Source organism: Herpailurus yagouaroundi, unplaced genomic scaffold, assembly GCF_014898765.1.
Source record: "Herpailurus yagouaroundi ecotype Mexico unplaced genomic scaffold, PumYag 29, whole genome shotgun sequence".
NCBI lineage: Eukaryota > Metazoa > Chordata > Mammalia > Carnivora > Felidae > Herpailurus > Herpailurus yagouaroundi.
In genome coordinates, this window is record NW_024412377.1 from 50,885,298 (window position 1) to 50,903,437 (window position 18,140).

General features: G+C 41.7%; 1 long non-coding RNA gene across 1 annotated transcript; it reads right to left on the reverse strand.

Moving 5' to 3' along the window:
• Positions 1–8,528: 8,528 nt before the first annotated feature.
• LOC121010156 (uncharacterized) lies at positions 8,529–17,520 on the reverse strand. The gene is made up of 2 exons (XR_005781026.1): positions 16,687–17,520; positions 8,529–10,066 (listed from the first exon to the last, which is right to left on the reverse strand). It is a non-coding gene; the product is annotated as an uncharacterized LOC121010156 (long non-coding RNA).
• Positions 17,521–18,140: the final 620 nt, after the last annotated feature.

Genomic DNA, 18,140 nt, shown 5'->3' on the forward strand with positions numbered 1-18,140 from the left:
AGGAAGAGCCTGGAGAATTAGAATGCAAATGGAAGGTCTTAACAGCATTTGGGAGACAGTGTGTTTAAACTGCTTAAGAGGACAAATTGTTTTTAAAATGTCAAATTAGGCGTTTTTAGAAGCATTTATTTACAGACAATCCTGTTATGATAATTACAAATACTTCTCTATTCATCAAAGTAAGCTCCCTAAGGGTTTCTACAGTACAGTTATTTATTAGCCTGCTTCCAATTAGTATTGGGGCTTAAAAGTAGCAAAACGGTATGTCCCTAAAATATTTTGTAATTGATCTTCTCACTAGTTCCAGCGAGCCCTTGTGTCCCAGCTCCAATGCTGCCTGCTATCCCTTCAGCGTCCTGTATGGAGCAAGCTCCTCCCGACTTCCAAAACCTTGCAATTGCTGGGGCGCCTGCGTGGCTCAGTCAGTTAAGCATCCGACTCGACTTTGACTCAGGTCATGATCTCACGGTTCTTGGGTTCGAGCCCCGAGTCATGCTCTGCACTGCCAGTGTGGATCCTGCTTGGGATTCTTTCTGCTCCTCCCCTGCTCCGCCCACGTGTGCCTGCCAGCTCTGTCTGTCTCTCTCTCTCTCTCTCTCTCTCTCTCTCTCAAAACAAATAAACAAATGTAAAACAAACAAAAAAACCTTGCAAATGCTGTTTGCTCTGCCAGGAGCACCCTGACCCAGATCTTTAGCAAGGTTTCTTCTCATCACTCGGGGACCAGGGCAGATTTGCTTCTCAGTGAGCATCTTTCTAAAAAAAGTCCTCTCCCCTCTGCTCCCTTACTCAGCTTCATTTAAATCACTTCATTCCCTACCATTGGGAATTACTCTACATCTGTGTGAGTTTATTTAATGCCTGTCTCTACCCTCTGGGCTTGGGGTTTCATGAGCCTTTCCTTTTTTGTCCCAGAGCCTGGAACAGTGCCTGGTACATAGTAGGTGCTCAGGATTTATTCACTAAATGAATGAAACGTGTAATTTTTAGACTAATTTGGTGACTGGGTTAGGAAAAGCTGATCAGAGAGCTAATCCTCATAGACCCAAACAAACAGAAAATCTTTAAATTTCTTTAGCATAAGAGCTCTTTCTTTCAGAAATAGCATCCAATTTCAGCATTTTTATAGTAAATCAGCTGCAGTATTGGCAAAACATCAGGTAGGCGGGGAGATGAGAACTATTTAAAGGGTGGTTAAGATTGACTGATGTTTTACTGAACAATTGACAATAAACCTCACCTTTCTCTGTGTCCTTACCCCACTCACACAACCCCACCACCCTTTATGAAAGCTTTAACCTAGAAACGCTTGCAACCAAATGCCTTATCTTGAGAAATTAATTCAAGCTGGAAGAATGTAGTAATGGTGTCATTTATACAGTAGCACATATTCTTGACTCAATAAATATTAAATCAATCACCTAGGAAGGCTACAATAAACAGCATGCTGTCATTGATTAATTTATTTGAGAATCTCCATCTGATTTACTTATAGAGGAGCCCCATAGAAAGTTGACTTTTTGATAATGAACATGTTGATGCAACCTGATACTAATGAGGAAAGTTACTGACCCACAAAGATCACATGCCTTGTTTAAGGAAATTCAGAGAGCCAGAGAGCCTGATGGGAAAGGAGAATTCTGACTCTCTATCTGCTTGTCTACCCTCCCTGTCCTTTGCTCTGGATTTTTTCCTTTCCCACTTAAAATTTTTCTCTTCCTTTTTATATCTACTTCTCCCTCCGTCCTTCTCTACTCTTCCTTTCAAAACCATCTCATGGTGATTGCCTGTGCATTTACTGTGGGTATGGCTAGTTTAGAAAAAGGTGGGTTCACCAGCTGGTGCTAAAAATGATACATGTAAAATAAGTCTCTCAAACTCAGGTAACTATAGGCACTAGGAAGGTAATTTAAGTTAGAGAACCAGGCTGAGTGTCATGCAACAGAGTGGTGGGGCCTGTGGCAAACTGGGAATGGCATTTGCCCCATCCAGCTCTGGTCCATTGTTGGTGTGAAGAAATGTGAACTCTCATGAACAGATTTTTCAAGCTGAATATTTGGGTTTTTATGAGAAGTTTCTTAAATTTTAAAACACTGTGTGAGCCCCCAAACTAGTGTTTGGCTGGATTCAGCCCATAGGCTAGCCACTTGCAACCTCTGATGTGAAATGCCCCAAGTTCTAAGTCCCTATCAATGGCTGAACCCATGCTACCTCTTGGGTATCCATCTTCTGAGTTATTGTCACCCCCCACCACCCATGCCCAGCATCTACTTCTTTTCTTTGTTTTACATTCCTGTCCACTCTCACCCTTTTGCTCTCTTGGTGCCTTGTGTTTCCTCTCTTCTTTGTCTCTGTTGTTTATAGAGCCATTCCCCTGCAAGAGAGTGTTCATGGAGAGAAGAAGGAAGGTGGGGCCAGGAAGAGTGGGGACCCATTTACCAGGCTCAGACTAGAGGTATGGGGCAGAAGGGGACAGAGTGGAGGGAGGGAACTCGACTTGGCAATACCCCCTGGGCACTTGTGAAGATCCAGCTTACAAAAATGTGGAGAATAAACATCAAGACAAGAAGACAGCGGCCCCCAGCAACTCCTGTGCCCTTCTCACACTTTCCTCCCAGCTTCTCTGTCACCAGTTTTCTGGCCCCATATTAACATTGTCAGAAGGTTCCAGAGGGCTTTCCACATGATCTGAGAACAAGTAAACAACCGAGGAAAAAGAATCTCTAATGCCTTCCAAAGCAAAGTTCTGGGCTAAAGTTGTGAGGCCAGAAGTGGATACTAGCCCACATTCTGTCTTTGTGGGATACTGTCTGCCAGCTAAGCTGGGGTCCAAGATGGCGACTGTGAAGAAATGACATCAACCGCAGTTCTGTCTCCTCATCCCAAGTCACTACATATTAACCTATCTTCCAGGAATGGGGAAACAGGCCACAATACATAGAGGTCACAGTCCCTATGGAAAGACTCTCAGGCTTTACATTTTTTATCCCATTAATTCTACCTCTATGAGGTTGGCACTATTCGTTCCATTTTATAGATGGGGAAACCAAGGCATAGAAAGGTTAAATAATTTACCCAAGATCACAAATACAGCCTTTCCAACAATACTGTGAAAACTAAATGGAATTCTGCATATGCTGCCTTAATAAGATGCAAAGTGCCGAAGAGGTGCTCATTTTAATTTTAAGCTAATTTGCACAAAGCTATTAGCAGCAGATAATATGTTAATATATTATCCCTCCCAGGAGACTCATTCACTCAATAAATATTGATTGAGTAGCTGCTATTGCACCCTAGATGTAGGGATACATATAGAAGGTTCTAGAGTTTCCATGACTCAGTCCTCAATAGGGTCATGACAGAAGATGAGAAGGGCCCCCTCCTCCAACATGTGGTTCTAGACTAGGTGTTCATTTGGCTTTATTCTTAAGCTGGGTTGTCCTTTCCAGAGAATGAACAATTCAGTGAGAAGAGTCTGCTCTGAGGGGCCCCAGCTTTGTAGGATTGATGAGGCCATCTGCCAAATCTATTGTCTTCCTGGTGAGATAACTCCTCAAGCCCTGGTTCCACTCAGCACCACCTTTGCTGCCTTTGCCTGCTCTGCATCAAGGCCCTTCTCAGCCTCTCCTTCCTCTTCACATTTTTATTCCTGGGCTTCAGAGCCAAGTCCAGGGTAGGTCTCCTTGACATGATTATAAATGGCAAGTTCCAGGAGAGGCTGTGGATGACCCCCTTTCCTTCCCTTCTCATAAGAAAAACCCTTTTCTCCTACTTTGGGGCATTTCAAGGACATCCAGAAAGACCACTGATGTGGTGACCCAATAGTGTGTATGGGAAGGTACTGGGACTCAGTCAACCAGTGCTTGTCAGCTTGGAAAGTGACTTCGTTTGGAGAGTCCCATTTTCTCCATTAGTGAATGCGGGAGGCTGGTCAAGATGTTCTCTGGGTTTCCTTATTGTTCTTTCTATCAAATTCAAAAAATGTTCTTAGAAACTCAGTCAGACCAAAGAGAATGTAAGGTCTCTCTAGGCAAAACCAGTCTCTCTCACAAGCCGGGTGGACACCCACCTCTATGGTACAATTCCAAGGGTGAGAAGCCCTCCCACCTTTCTCCATGAAGCTACTCCCTTTTCTGATGCCAGAAATTCTCCCATATTATTATTATGATTATTATTCTGGAATATTGAATCTGTTAAAATGCAATATCATTACCGAATCTTTGTTTTAAGTATCCTTAGTTCAGGAAAAAATGCATCTTGGGATTGCATAAAAAATGTTCACTATGGCATGAAGCTGGCAGTTGCCTGGGGAAATAAATAAGATAGGACTTTTGGGAACTAGCAGAGAGAAAACATTAGATGAAGTCTCCCGAGAGGAGAAACAGCATTTACCTTTTCACTGCTACATCCCTGGTGCATCCATGGTCCTCTTCTATCTTTAAACCCATCCCTGACAGACAAGTGAATGAACCAACCTCAGCTTTAGGTGAAGAAAGGTGGAGAGGACTCCAGGCAAGACCCTTATACATTCTGGCAGAAGGCAAACAGAACCAATCCAAGATAAGCTGAGTGAGCACAGACAATCCAAGGCTATGCAGAGACAGAAGTCCCATCTGTGGATCTGGAGGAGGGAGCCTAGGAAAGGCAAGGAGGGCAGGGCAGTAGCCACTAGCTTCTATTCTTTTGGGGTTGTTCACATTAGTGGGGCTCCTGCTAAGAGAGGCAATCTACTTGATGGCTAGGAGCATAGACTTTAGAATCAGAAAGACTTGACCTTGAATCCTGATCCTGTTGTTCACCAGCGGCGTGACATTGGAATCATTACTTCGTTTTGCTAAGCTTCAGTTCCCAGTATTTTAAGCAGATGCTAGCAGTAACTAGCTCATAGGTATACAATAAGGGTTAAGATCAGACTGCTTACAAAATACTTTGCCCAGCACTAGCACTAAATGATAGTGGTTACGGGGATGTGAAGATGATGAAGAACAGTTCATTCTAAGGACCTGGGTTTACAAATGTCAGTGTCATTTGGCATGTGGGGTGAGGGAAGGAATCACACCCTGTGATCTGATACCAGTGGTCAGGACTCTGGGCAAGTTACTGACCTCCTCTGTGCCTCATTTTCCTCTTCTGTAAAATGAGTATAATAATTACACCTAGCTCATGATATTTGGGGGAGGATTAATTTATTCAGCCATATTTATGAAGCAACTATTACAGGCCAGGAGCTGCTCTGTGCACTTGGGACACACCTGTGAACAAAGGGAACTGCCCTGGGAACCAGCATATAGACTTTTGCAGCAGTGCCTGGTACTTGATAAACCCCAAAGGAAACAAAATTGAGAGGGTGTAAGGGATGGAAGAAGATTGCCCACAGCCTAATACAGCTTCAAAGACTGAAAACCCAGCTTTTCCATTTTTCCAGCTTCGTGACAGACAAGTTCCTAGCGAGCCTCTCTGCGTCTTGGTCTTTCCCATCTATAAAAAGGGGGTAATAACTGTTTTCTTAAGGGTTGTGTAGTAGCAGAAGTAAAGTGCTTGGTATAGGTTAGACCACCTGTACATGTTGATTCCTTTTTTTTTTTTAATGTTTATTTTTGAGAGAGAGAGAGACAGAGACAGAGATGGCATGAGGGGGAGGGGCAGAGAGAAAAGGGGGCAAAAGATCTGAAGTAGGCTTTGCGCGACAACCTGATGTGGGGTTCAAACTCATGAACCACAAGCTCATGACCTGAGCCAAAATTGGACACTTAACCGACTGAGCCACCCAGGCGCCCCATGTACATGTTGATTCTTATACTAGTTTCCTCAGGCTGCCATGACAAATTTGGTGGCTTAAAACAGCAGGAATTTATTCTCACACAGTTCTGGAGGCTAGAAGCCCAAAATCAAGGTGTTGGCAAGATTGGTTCTTTCTGGAGGCTCCAAGGGAGCATCTGTCCCATGTTTCTCCCCTAGTTCCTGGTAGCTGTGGGCAAGACTCGACATTCCTTGGCTTGTAACTGAGTACCTCCCATTTCTGCCCCATCTCCACATATTCTACTCCGTGGGTGGACATGTCCTCTTCTCTTCTTACAAAGACACCAGTCATTGGATTTGAGGACAGCTTAATCCAGTTTGATGTCCATCTTAACTTAATTACGTCTACAATGAACCTGTTTCCAAAAAAGGTCATGTTCTGAGGTTTTAGGTGGACATAAATTTGAAAGACAACATTCAGCTCGCTGGAGTTCTTTTGCACTCTCTCCTCCATTGCAGGGTTTCTGCACAAGGGCTTTTGAGTGGGATACAGCAAGCTTCGTGGCCAGAACCCCAGGAGTGTTGTGTCCCCCCATTCCACTCATGTCACCTCCAGAACCAGAAAGATCATGTTGTCCTCTGTAAATAGCTATTGAATTATCACAGGGAATGGACTGGAAGCCCACAACTACTTGGGAATCATTTCACTGCTGAAAGAAGTAGATTGGAGCAGTTCCTCAAGTGTGTCCACAGTGAAAAATGAGGCATTGCTTACCTTGGAAAACAAGTCCATTCATTCCAGACCAACTAATGGTTTAACTTTAGTGGTTGAGTTACTAATAACCCAAGGTTCTGATGAGTTAATCCTCCCATTTCAGCAGAGACATTCTGGAGGCAAGATTTTAGATCAGAGGAATGACTCTACTGGTGGACATTCCAAGCCCTTTAGGTGGGCTGTTGTGGAAAGGTGTTTCGAGAAAGTAGATTTGGTGGCCATTCAGCTAACTCTGCTAACATTTCGTGAGTGGCTCCTACATGCAGGGCACTGATCTAAATGCCTGGGTGGAACTCACTAAGAACAAAACCTGCTTTCTGCCTGTCACGGATTCATGATAAAATAACTATCCCCAAATAATGGCAAAATAAGAGAGATGCACTGTGAAAGAGATATGACAGATATATGTGGAAATGGCAGAAATTAATTTGGATGACAATGAGGTGACAGAGCGTATTGCAAAACCTTGAGGAATAGGCAGTGTTTAAAGGGTAGATTGACAAACGGAGATGGCAAGGGCTGGCATTTCAGGTAGAGAACCCAGATACGCAACAGCACAGTGGCGGGGGCAAGGCAGAGGACATCCGGCCACTGCCCCTTGTCTGCTCCAGTGGTCAGAGTGTGCTGTGAGGCCACGTGGGAAGTCAAGACTAGAGAACTAACCCAAGGGTTGATGGTGGAGGGCCTTACGGGGAGCCTGAGGCTACGGGGTTGGATCTCGGAGGCCTTGGCAGACACAGGAGAGCCAGTGTGTCTGGCTTCATGCTACCCACTTCACTTGGAAAATGACATAGGTTTCATCGCTTCTTGGAGCCACGGCTTCCTGGTGGGTAAAGTGTAGGTGGCACTCGCCCTGTTTCAAGGTCTCTTGAGGAAGATCTGATGAAGCAACACACACACAGCTGTTTGGGATGGTGCCGGGCACTTAGTGAGCAGTTACTAAAAGCTCTTTATTAACTGTAAAGGTCTTGGCAAGGGAAGCGAGCAGACTTGGGGTTGGTTAGTTGGTTGGTTTTTTTCAGGATGCCAGCTGCTGGCTAACAGGCAAGCTGGCTGGCTGAGTGAAAGGAACAGAGGGAGGGGGTGCAGGACAGCTATGTGTGCTGCTCTGGAGTTTGGGGCATGCCAACAGGAAGAGTGGGGACAAGTCTCCAGCTGGGGCTGGCCAAGGGTAGCACCACAGTGGGGAGTCCAGGAAACCGGCAGCCTGAAGGGACCCTGAAGTTTGTCCAGCAGCCCAGGGAAGGACAGCTCCACTTCTCAAGAGAGGGTAGAAAGGATCTGAGTGTCCAGAGTGTCTCTTGGGAGCCACTTAACCAAAGGGGCATGGGTGGAGTGAGCAGCACGGACAAAGGCCCAGAGAAGGGAAGGAGTGCACACAAGAGCCAGGCAGGTGCGGGGCAGTTGCACGTGTCTCACAATGTCCTGATACCGGCTGTAAAGGTGCCTGGACGGTGAGAAGGGCACCAGTGTGCTGCGGGTGTCTCACTTACATCAGAGCCCACATGTCCACCCCCTTCCTCCCTGCTTGTGCAGATTCTGCTTGTCACTTGTGGTCCTGTTGGAGGCTCACACCCTCCCTTGACCCTTTTCCAATGAATCCAGCCTATGCTGATCTCTGCCTTCCTCGGAAGACCGGTTGTGCTTGAGTCACACTGTTTAGCGTTGGGTTGTTCTTTGATCTGCCAGACAGGGAGGATAATTACTCAGAGCTTTCTCATGTACAGTAAATGAGACAGCCCTTCTAATGCTCCCAGCACAGTACCTGGTGCCTAAACAGTGCACAATAAGTGCGGGCAATTCTCCTGTTGTTGCCACTCCTTCTGCCCCTGCACTTGGATATTATTGTCATTGCTTGGGGACACAGGTTGGATAGCATCCTTGAGAACAGTACACTCCCGGAGACACAGGTATGTGGGTGTTAGCTATTATGTCAACCCTTTCTCTCCACTCAGGAAAGCATTCTGAAGAACCAGATGAATGAATATGACATTATTATTGTGATAACCTTGAATCTACTCTAATTCATGTTTATTTTTTAAATCATCTGCCAACATTGGTACTTTAGCTTCATGAGTCACAAATTCTTTGTGGCATACCTCATAATATATGGTGACTCACCAGTGTGCTGTGGTCCTGAAGGTGAGAATTTCTGCTCTAAGTTTTAACTTGTATTACTGCTGCCTTCCTGCCCAGGCTGTAAACTCTGTGAAGACAGGGCCCCTGGCTGGCTTCTTCCTTCCTCACCATGGTGTCCAACACAATGCTTGGCAGGTAGCAATTATCAACTAGTCATGTGCCGATGAACTGATATCTTTCCAGAAGCAGGGCTTCTAGAAAGGTGTAGATTGTTCAAATGCTGAAACTTTCAAAGGTGTATCTCTAGTTCTGCTCAATTCCTATGAAAATCTCCACAGAGGGAGAAAACATGTATATTGATCAGGACTTTTGTGGGTGCAAGTGACAGAAGCCTAACTCAAACTTCCTTAAGCAAAAGGGGCAAAAATTGGTTCATATAACTGAAAAGTCAAAAGGTGTATTTAAGTTCAAGTAAGGCTGCATGCAGGTGTTCATATTTTATCAGCATATTGTGTCTCTCTTAGCTCCTCAGCTCTTTTTTTCCTCTAAATTTTCTTTATTTTCAAGCATGTTCTACACAGCTGGTGGTACAGACAGCTTCCAGCCGCCACAGGCTTCTTTTCCATCAGCATATAATGTCAGGCAAAACCCTGTCACTTTCCCAATCCTTCTAGCAAAATCTGGACCTGACACTCATGGGCTCAGAATGGCTTGGTTACACATTCCTATGGCTCAGTTTTACCAGGTATTGGTCACATGCTGAGTTTGGACAGATAATATCCAAAACAAGTGGTTTGGGTGTTCAGTCCAGATGATTTCCCAAAAGATAATCTTGGTGCATTTCCTAGAGATGGAAGAAATGAATGCTGGGCAGACAGATATTTTCAACATTTGGCAAGCCTGAGTGAGGGGCAATGATTATGTATATAAGCGAGAACAACTGTTTCCATGTCAACTGCTGTCACCATGGTGAGAAAGACACTGATCCGCTGCATCATCTGTGCACCGTGGGGGTGCCTTTTGCAGTGAGTTCCGAACTCTGACTTTGGTGCCAGCATTGCTAGGTTGCAGTTATGAGACTCTTGCAGACAGAGCCTATCCCTACCAGACTGAAGAGCTGTTGATGGCATCTGCTGAGCTACACGGAGAGAGGCTTTGCATGTGAATGAGCACAAACTATATAACCAGCACAGGGAAACATCTGGAAACAGATGTTGATCAGTTAACAAGAAGGTGAATGCACTTTGTTCTGGTCTGATTGCTCTCTCAGGAATTGCCTTCTCATGTGGCCCCAGAGAAGAAGCAATCCACCATTCCACCTCCACAGATAATCTTCTTCTGTCCACTGTTTTCCATTCTCCATAAACAAGAGTTGACCCTGGCTAGGATTGCAGCCCCCTAGCCCCATGGAGAAGTATACTGGTTTGGCAAGGAGCATCTTCATCAGATGAAGGTCTTCTTGACCTGTGCGCTCTTGAAGAGAAAGAGAACACAATAACTACAAGATAAGTCTTACTTGATGTAATGAACACCTTTCCTCTTATCAGGTTCTCCTACTAGATAACTGTGTCTTAATTGGCATTGTGGCTATTTTACAATAATTCATTAACAGTGACAGTGGTAGACAGAAAAAGGACCATACAATTTTAAAATGACAAAATAAGAAGTGACCTTAGTCATCATTCCCACCCTGTGAGTTTTGTGAGTTCATCAGCTGTATCTGTCTTGTTCACTCCTATATTCCCAGTGCCTAGTGTAGAGTCTAGCATTCTGGGTATGCCATTATTCCTTATAACTGTGTTCATGACAGACATCACTAATCAATCACCACCTTACTCTTTCCCATTGATCAAGAATATGGCCTCAGGGGTGTCTGGTTGGCTCAGTTGGTCGAGTGTCCGACTTTTTATTTTGGCTCAGGTCATGATCTCACAGTCATGATATCAAGCCTGGCATGGAGCCTGCCTAAGATTCTGTCTCTCCCTCACCCTCTGCTCCTAGCATGCACATTCTCTCTCTCTAAAAAGAAAAGAAAAGAAAAGAAAAGAAAAGAAAAGAAAAGAAAAGGAAAGAAAAGGGAAGGGAAAGAAAGAAAGAAAAAAGAAAATGATCTCAGAATCATTCTCAAAACTGAACCCCAAAAATCTAATGCCAGCCAAGCAACTGACATAAGCCAAAACTGATTTGCCATTGCTAACTAGTGACTTGTCAAAAATTTGCAAAATCTTAAGGAAAGATTTCTTTCAACCATGTAGTTTCCATTTAGGAAAAAGCAAAGACCTAAGCAATTACCTGTCAACTAGAATAGTGGTTTCTTTAGACTTTGGAGTTGCTGTAGAACTCCATCCTACATCCTTTGCGATGTTCCTCAGAAGACATTTAAATCAGATGCTACACACCACAGAGTAACTTTTGGGGACTATATATTCTTACCAAAGAGTTTTAACTCCTTAGCAATCTGCAGGCTAATAATTAGCATGTAAAAGCCAGTCTACTTCAGTGGAAGGTTAGAGATTTAGGTGCTCAAAGAAGATCCCCAGGAGTTCTTTCCCTTTCTTTGGTGCTGACCATTTAGCATTTCAAGTGGTGCAGAAATGGCACCATGGAATGAGCAGCTCACTTAGGCAGCACAATCCTTTCCTTTCAGATTTTAGGCTAAGTGGCATTAGGAAGTAGTCAATTATGAATAATTTGGGTGCCTGCAAATAACTGTAGAAGTTAAATTGACTTTGTATATAAGTGGAACATGCCCCTGGAAGACATTTATTCACATGAACCCATTGTGCAGGGCCTTGGATGCAGCCAGAAAGATCATTAACAGCCGAGTCAAATTACTGTGGTAATAGGAGTATGAAAGAGGCTAGATCACTTGGATAATCAGAGCTGCAGATGACCAAAAATTCTTTTGTTGAATTGGACTAATAGGCTCCCAGATTGGCATCAGTCCCAGTAAACAAGCACTGTAATCATGTTTACTAGCAATAAGATGATGCTTTTAATGCCTGACAGTTAAATACAAGAAAAGACCAAGGAAATAGTCATTTCAATCCAGATTGACTTGAAGGTATTATGTAAATTCAAGGAACATACAAACAGAGTCCCCTAGACCAAAGCCTCCCTCGGTATTATTGGACTCTGAGGGGCAATCAGCCCTGCCCAGCTACCTGCAAAGAGGCAAAAGTACCTTATGTCAGTCTTTGTTCTTGGGTGCTCTTAGAGTGACCTAGTAATTGAGCATCAGCCAGCAGCAGGGCTCAGAAGCAAGGTTCTGACTCAAATTAGTAGTTGGGGATTAGAGCATCTCTTACCATCACACAAAATTCACCTTTATGTCTGCAACAACTGAAGCAATTGTGTTTATGCTAGGAAGGAGCAATTTAGGAGATAGATCCCAGAACTTTCAGAGAGAGGGAATTAACCTCTGAACTCATACTCTCTTGAGCAGAAGTGGTTTTCCCCTGCTTATCGCAATGAGAAATGGCTATTGAGGAATTGTGGAAGAGTGGTTAATAGCTTGGTGTTGTTGTCAGACCTGGAAGCACATTCTAGTTCTACTACTTAATAGCTGTCTGGCATTAAATAGCTATTTAAATTGATTGATCCTCAGCCTTTTCTCTTTAAAATGGGGATACAGTATCACCTATTTCCTCTCCATTAAAATGGGAATAATAGTAAGCATTGTTGTAAAGATTAAATATAAAAAAGTATAAAGCACTTAACACTATTTGGATCAGTTACCAAGATAGACCAAGTTCTGAGACCTAAACAAATCTTAATACATTTAAAAGAACTCAAGTCATACAAAATATATTTCCTGGAGAAGATGAAATTAAATTAGAAATCAATAACAGACAGCTATCTATAAAATTCCCAAATATTTGGAAACTATCTAAAACACTTCTAAATAACAGCTGAGTTGAAGAAATTAACAGGGAAAGAAGAAAACATTTTTAAGTTAATGGAAATTAAAACACAGCATTTTAGAATTTATACCATGCTGCTAAAGCAGTGCTTATGGGGAAATTTATAGCACTGAAATGCCTGTGCTAAAAAATAAAAGTCTCAAATTCCAAGCTCCCACCTTAAGAAACTAGAAAAAGAAAAGTAAGTTAAAGCCAAGTAAGCATAAGAAAGAAAATAATAAATAAAAATCAATGAACAATCAATGAAACAGAAAATAGAAAAACAATAGAGAAATTCATTAAAATCAAAAGTTGATTCTTTGAAATCAATCAAATTTATAAGCCTCTAACCAAAGTGAATAGAAAAAAAAGAGAAAAGACATAAATTAACCCAATAACCAGAATCAGAAAAATGACAGCACTATGTATTCTACAGATATCAAAGCAATAAGAAGACATTATGAACAACTCTGTCTATAAAATAAATAATAAATTTGACAATTTAAATGGATGAATTCCTTGAAAAACATAATCAAACAAAGTTCACTCAAGAAGAAATAACTTGAATTTGTAGTTAACAACTTTCTTAGGAAAAAACAAAACTCAAAGACCAGATAGCTTCCTTGGTGAAATCTATCAAATTTTTAAGAAAGAAACAATACACAAACTCCTTGAGAAAGTTAAAGAGGAAGGAATACTTATCAACTTATTCTGTGAGCCCACCATTACAAATGACAGCATTAGTAGATAAGAAAATTTCAGACCAATAGCCCTCATGAATATGCAGTAAAGTGTCAACTAAAAGGTAAGTCAAATCTAAAAACATGTAAGAAGGATAATATATCACGATCAAGCAAATGGCATTGTTCTGGACTTTACCCCAGAAATTCAAAGTTGATAGAACATTTAACAAATCATGTAATTCAGCATATTAATAGTGTAAAAAGGAAAAACACACAAAATCATCAAAACAGAGGTAGAAAAGCATTTGACAAAGTACATTATTTTTTATAGAAAAAACATATCTCAGGGGCGCCTGGGTGGCTCAGTCGGTTAAGCGGCCAACTTCGGCTCAGGTCATGATCTCGCGGTCCGTGGGTTCGAGCCCCGCATCAGGCTCTGTGCTGACCGCTCAGAGCCTGGAGCCTGTTTCGAATTCTGTGTCTCCCTCTCTCTCTGATCCTCCCCCATTCATGCTCTGTCTCTCTTTGTCTCAAAAATAAATAAACGTTAAAAAAAATTTAAAAAAAGAAAAAAAAAAGAAAAAACATATTTCAGCAAACTAAGAATAGAGGGAAATTCCTTAACTTGATAAAAAGCATCTATAAAAACCCTACATCATACTTAAAGGTAAAATAAAATGAAAGACTGAATGCTTTTGTGCTAAGATCAGAAAGAAGAAAAAGATGTTCATTCTCACTACTTCTGTTCAAATTTGTACTGATGATCTAGCTAATGCAGTAAGGCAAGAGAAAAAAACAAACTGTATGGAGATTAGAAAGGAAGAACTAAACCTGTCTTTACTCACACATGATATGATCATCTATGTAGAAAACCCTATGGAATCAACAACAAAACACTACAAGAACTTGTAAAAAAGTTTACCAAGTTTTCGAGATACAAAATCAATATAAAAGATTACATTTATATAAAAGCAATGAATAATCAGAAACTAAAATTAAAATTTTTTTAACGTTTATTCATTTTTTGATAGAGAGACAGAGTTGAGTGGGGGAGGGGCAGACAGAGAGAGGGAGACACAGAATCTGAAGCAGGCTCCAGGCTCTGAACTGACAGCACAGAGCCCGACGCGGGGCTTGAACTCACAGACCGTGAGATCATGACCTGAGCTGAAGTCGGACGCTTAACCAACTGAGCCACCCAGGCACCCCTCAGAAACTAAAATTTTAAAAATAATGTCATTTATAACAGTATCAAAAAATATAGTTACAGATTATCTCCAACAAGATGTATTTAAGATCTGTAGATTGAAAACTACAAAACACTGCTAAAAGAAATTAAAGAAGATCTAATAAATGGAGATATAAATAATGTTCATGGATCAGAAGACTCAATTTTGTTAAAATATCAATTATAACTCAAATCAGTGTATAGTTTCAAAACAATCCCAATCAAAATCTTAGCAGAGTTTACTATAGAAATTGACAAGATAATTTTAAAATTGATATGGAAATGCAAAGACCTTGGATAGCCAAAATAACTTTAAAAATAATTTAAAAAGAAGGTTAACACTGTTTGCTTTCAAGACTTACTATAAAGATACAGTAATTGTCAGTGTCAACCATTAGGGTCAAGATAGATAAATAGATACATGGATCAGAATAGAGTCCTGAAATAGACCCACAGATATATGGACAACTGGTGGTCAGTAAAGGGGCAAAGGTAGTTCAGTGGAGAAAAGTTAGTCTTTTCAACAAATAGTGCTAGAATAGTTGGACATCTATATGGGGGCAAAGGAGGGGGAATAGAACTTTAATCCATACCTTGCACTATATACAAAAATCAACTCAAAATACATCACAGACCTAAATATTAAATCTAAAACTATAAAATTCCTAGAAAAAAAACATAGGAGGAAATTTTTATGATTTATGATTAGGCAAAGATTTCTTAGATATAACATCAAAATCACAGTTCATGAAAGAAAAAGGTGATAGTGTACTATATCACAATTAAGAATTTCTGCTCTTTGACTCTAGATTTTTTTTAATTAAAAATTTTTTAACGTTTATTCATTTTTGAGAGACAAAGAGAAACAGGGTGTGGGTAGAGTAGGGTTAGAGGGAGAGGGAGACACATAATTCCAAGCAGGCTCCAGGCTCCTAGCTGTCAGCACAGAGCCCAAAGTGGGGCTCGAACCCATGAACCATGAGATCACGACCTGAACCGAAGTTGGACGCTTAACCAACTGAACCATCCAGGTACCCCTATAGATTTTTAAAGTTTATTTATCTGAGAGAGAGAGAGAGAGAGAGAGAGAGCACATTCCTATGCAAGCGGGAGAGGGTAGAAAGACTTCCAAGCAGGCTCCATGCCATCAGTGCAGAGACCAATGCAGGGCTTGAACTCATGAACCGTGAGATCATGACCTGAGCAGAAATCAAGAGTCGGATGCTTGACCGACTGAGCCACCCAGGCGCCCCAAGAACTTCTGCTCTTTGAGTTACCCTGTTAAGAGAATGAAAAGACAGCTCACAAAATGAGAGAAAATATTTGTAAATCGTGTATCTGACAAGACAATTGTATTCAGAATATATAAAGAACTCTAAAACCCAATAATAAGCCAAACAACCTAATTTTTAAAAAATTGATAACAGATTTACACTTATACTTTATCCAGGAAGATAAAGGGACGGCAATAAGCAAATTACAAAGATGGTCAACATTATCATCATTAAGTAAAATGCAAATAAAACAATGAAATACCACTACCCACCTGTTAGAATTGCTAAAATTAAAAAGACTAACCGTGGTAAGTATTGCCAAGGACATGGAGCTACTAAAGCTCTCATACACTGCTGATGATGTAAAATGGTACAGCCACTTTGGAAGACAGTTTGGCATGTTTTTAGAAAGTTAAACATATACCTATCATATGCCCTAGCCATTGCCCTTGTAGGTGTTTATGCAAGAGAAATGAAAGCATAAACCCACACAAAGACTTGTACATGAATATTTATAGGATTTTTATTTGTAATAGCCCAAAACTGGAAATTTCCCTCAGCAGGTAAAAAGATAAAACTGCAGTTTACATTGAAATATTACTCAGCAATAAAAGCTATGAACTACTGATACATACAACATGGCTGAGAGTCTCAAAATCATTCCTACTGACTGAAAGACACCAGACAATAAAAGGGTACTTAATGTATGATTTCATTTATATAAAAGTCTAGAAAATGAAAACCAATCTAGAGTGACAATAGCAGATTGGCGGTTATCTGGGAGGAAGGGGTGGAGAATAGGGAAGGGTTACCATAGGCACAAGTAGACTTTTGGCGGGGACAAATGTGTTCAAAATCGTAACTGTGGCAATAGTGTCACGGGTATATACACATGCCAAAACTTGGCACATTGTACACTTTGCATATGTACAACGTATCATATATCAGTTATATCCCCAATAAAGTCGTTTTTTAAAAGGGCGTTTAGGCTGGTGTGTGATTGTACCGGATCCCAAGTGAGGGGACCCCAGCTGAGAGGCCCGGAGGTGGGACCCCAGGATCCCATTGGTAGAAATGCAACCTTCAGAGGATGTTCCCTTTCCGCGGCTACTGGAGCAGACATTACTGCTTCCACTTCTGGCCGTGGCAAGGAGAATCCTGGCAAGTAGATTGAAAAACAAAAGCAAAAAGTGTTTAGCAGGAGGCTAAGTGTCTTCTTTTGATTTCCATTATCCCCTGACCAGCTTTGCTTTTCTTTTTTTTTCTTCTTCCTTTCCTGATGAATCTCCAAAGTAGGGATAGCTCTGACGTCCCCCAGACCACAGGTCAAACTGTGATCCGCTGGTAGTGACTACCTGCAGCACTGCACTGAGAAGTGTGGTAGGAGGAATAATGGCCCCCAAAGATGTTTACGTCCTAATCCCCAGAACAGGAGAACGTTTTACCTGACCCAACGAAAGCACGAAAGCGACTTTGCAGACTTATTAAGGTTAAGGATCTCGAGACTGGGAGATAATCCCGGATTATCCGGTGGGCCCAATCTAATCACATAAATTCTTAAAAGTGGAGGACATTTCCTGGTTATGGTCAGAGAGTAATAGCAGTATGGGAAAGATTTGATGCCCTGTTGCTGGTTCTGAAATGCAGGTGGGCTATGTTCATGGATAAACTGGAGCACACAGGGAAACGGATTTTACTCCTAGAATTTTCAAAAACAAAAGCAGCCCTGCCCGAATCTTGATTTCAGCCCACCGAGGCCTATGTTAGACCTCAAACCCACAAAACTATAAGACAACAGAATTGTGTTGTTTTAATATATTAAATTTGTGGTAACTTTCTACTGTAGCGATCGCAAGCAACCAAATTCAAACAGGACAGAATATTGGAATCAATTAATAATGCCTACCGGCGATACCATAGGGGAAAGAAGCTTACAGGCTACATATCTGCCACTTTGGTTCTCATTTTCAAGGTGGGCTGGCACGGGAGCTGGGGAAGGGGCCACCTTCATTTATGGTGCCTACTGTATGCCAAGCTCTATGCTGGACTCTTCACACATGTGCCCTCAGTCGTCTTCACCTCGGTTCTATTATGAGGTAAATATTACTTCCCTTTCTGATAGTCGGGGATCAAAGAAATTAAGACTCGCTTAAGATCTTAACTCAAATGCTGGTTTTGTTTTGTCTTGTTTTGTTTTTCGTTTTTTGTTCTTTATTCCTCTCAGCTCCAAACAACGCACGGAGTCCCAAGAAAACGTAGGTGAACTACGTTTCAAGTGTTGATGGGAAACAAGAACAAACACAGATGAAGAACCTTTGTCTTGGAACAATACTTCTGGCCCTGGAAGTGGTACACGGAACATTATTAACAGCTGGAGCTCCTTAGAAGTGACTTGGGAGTGGGGAAAGAACAATACATTTCTAATATTTGGTAATTATCATGAAAAGTACTTGCTCCTTG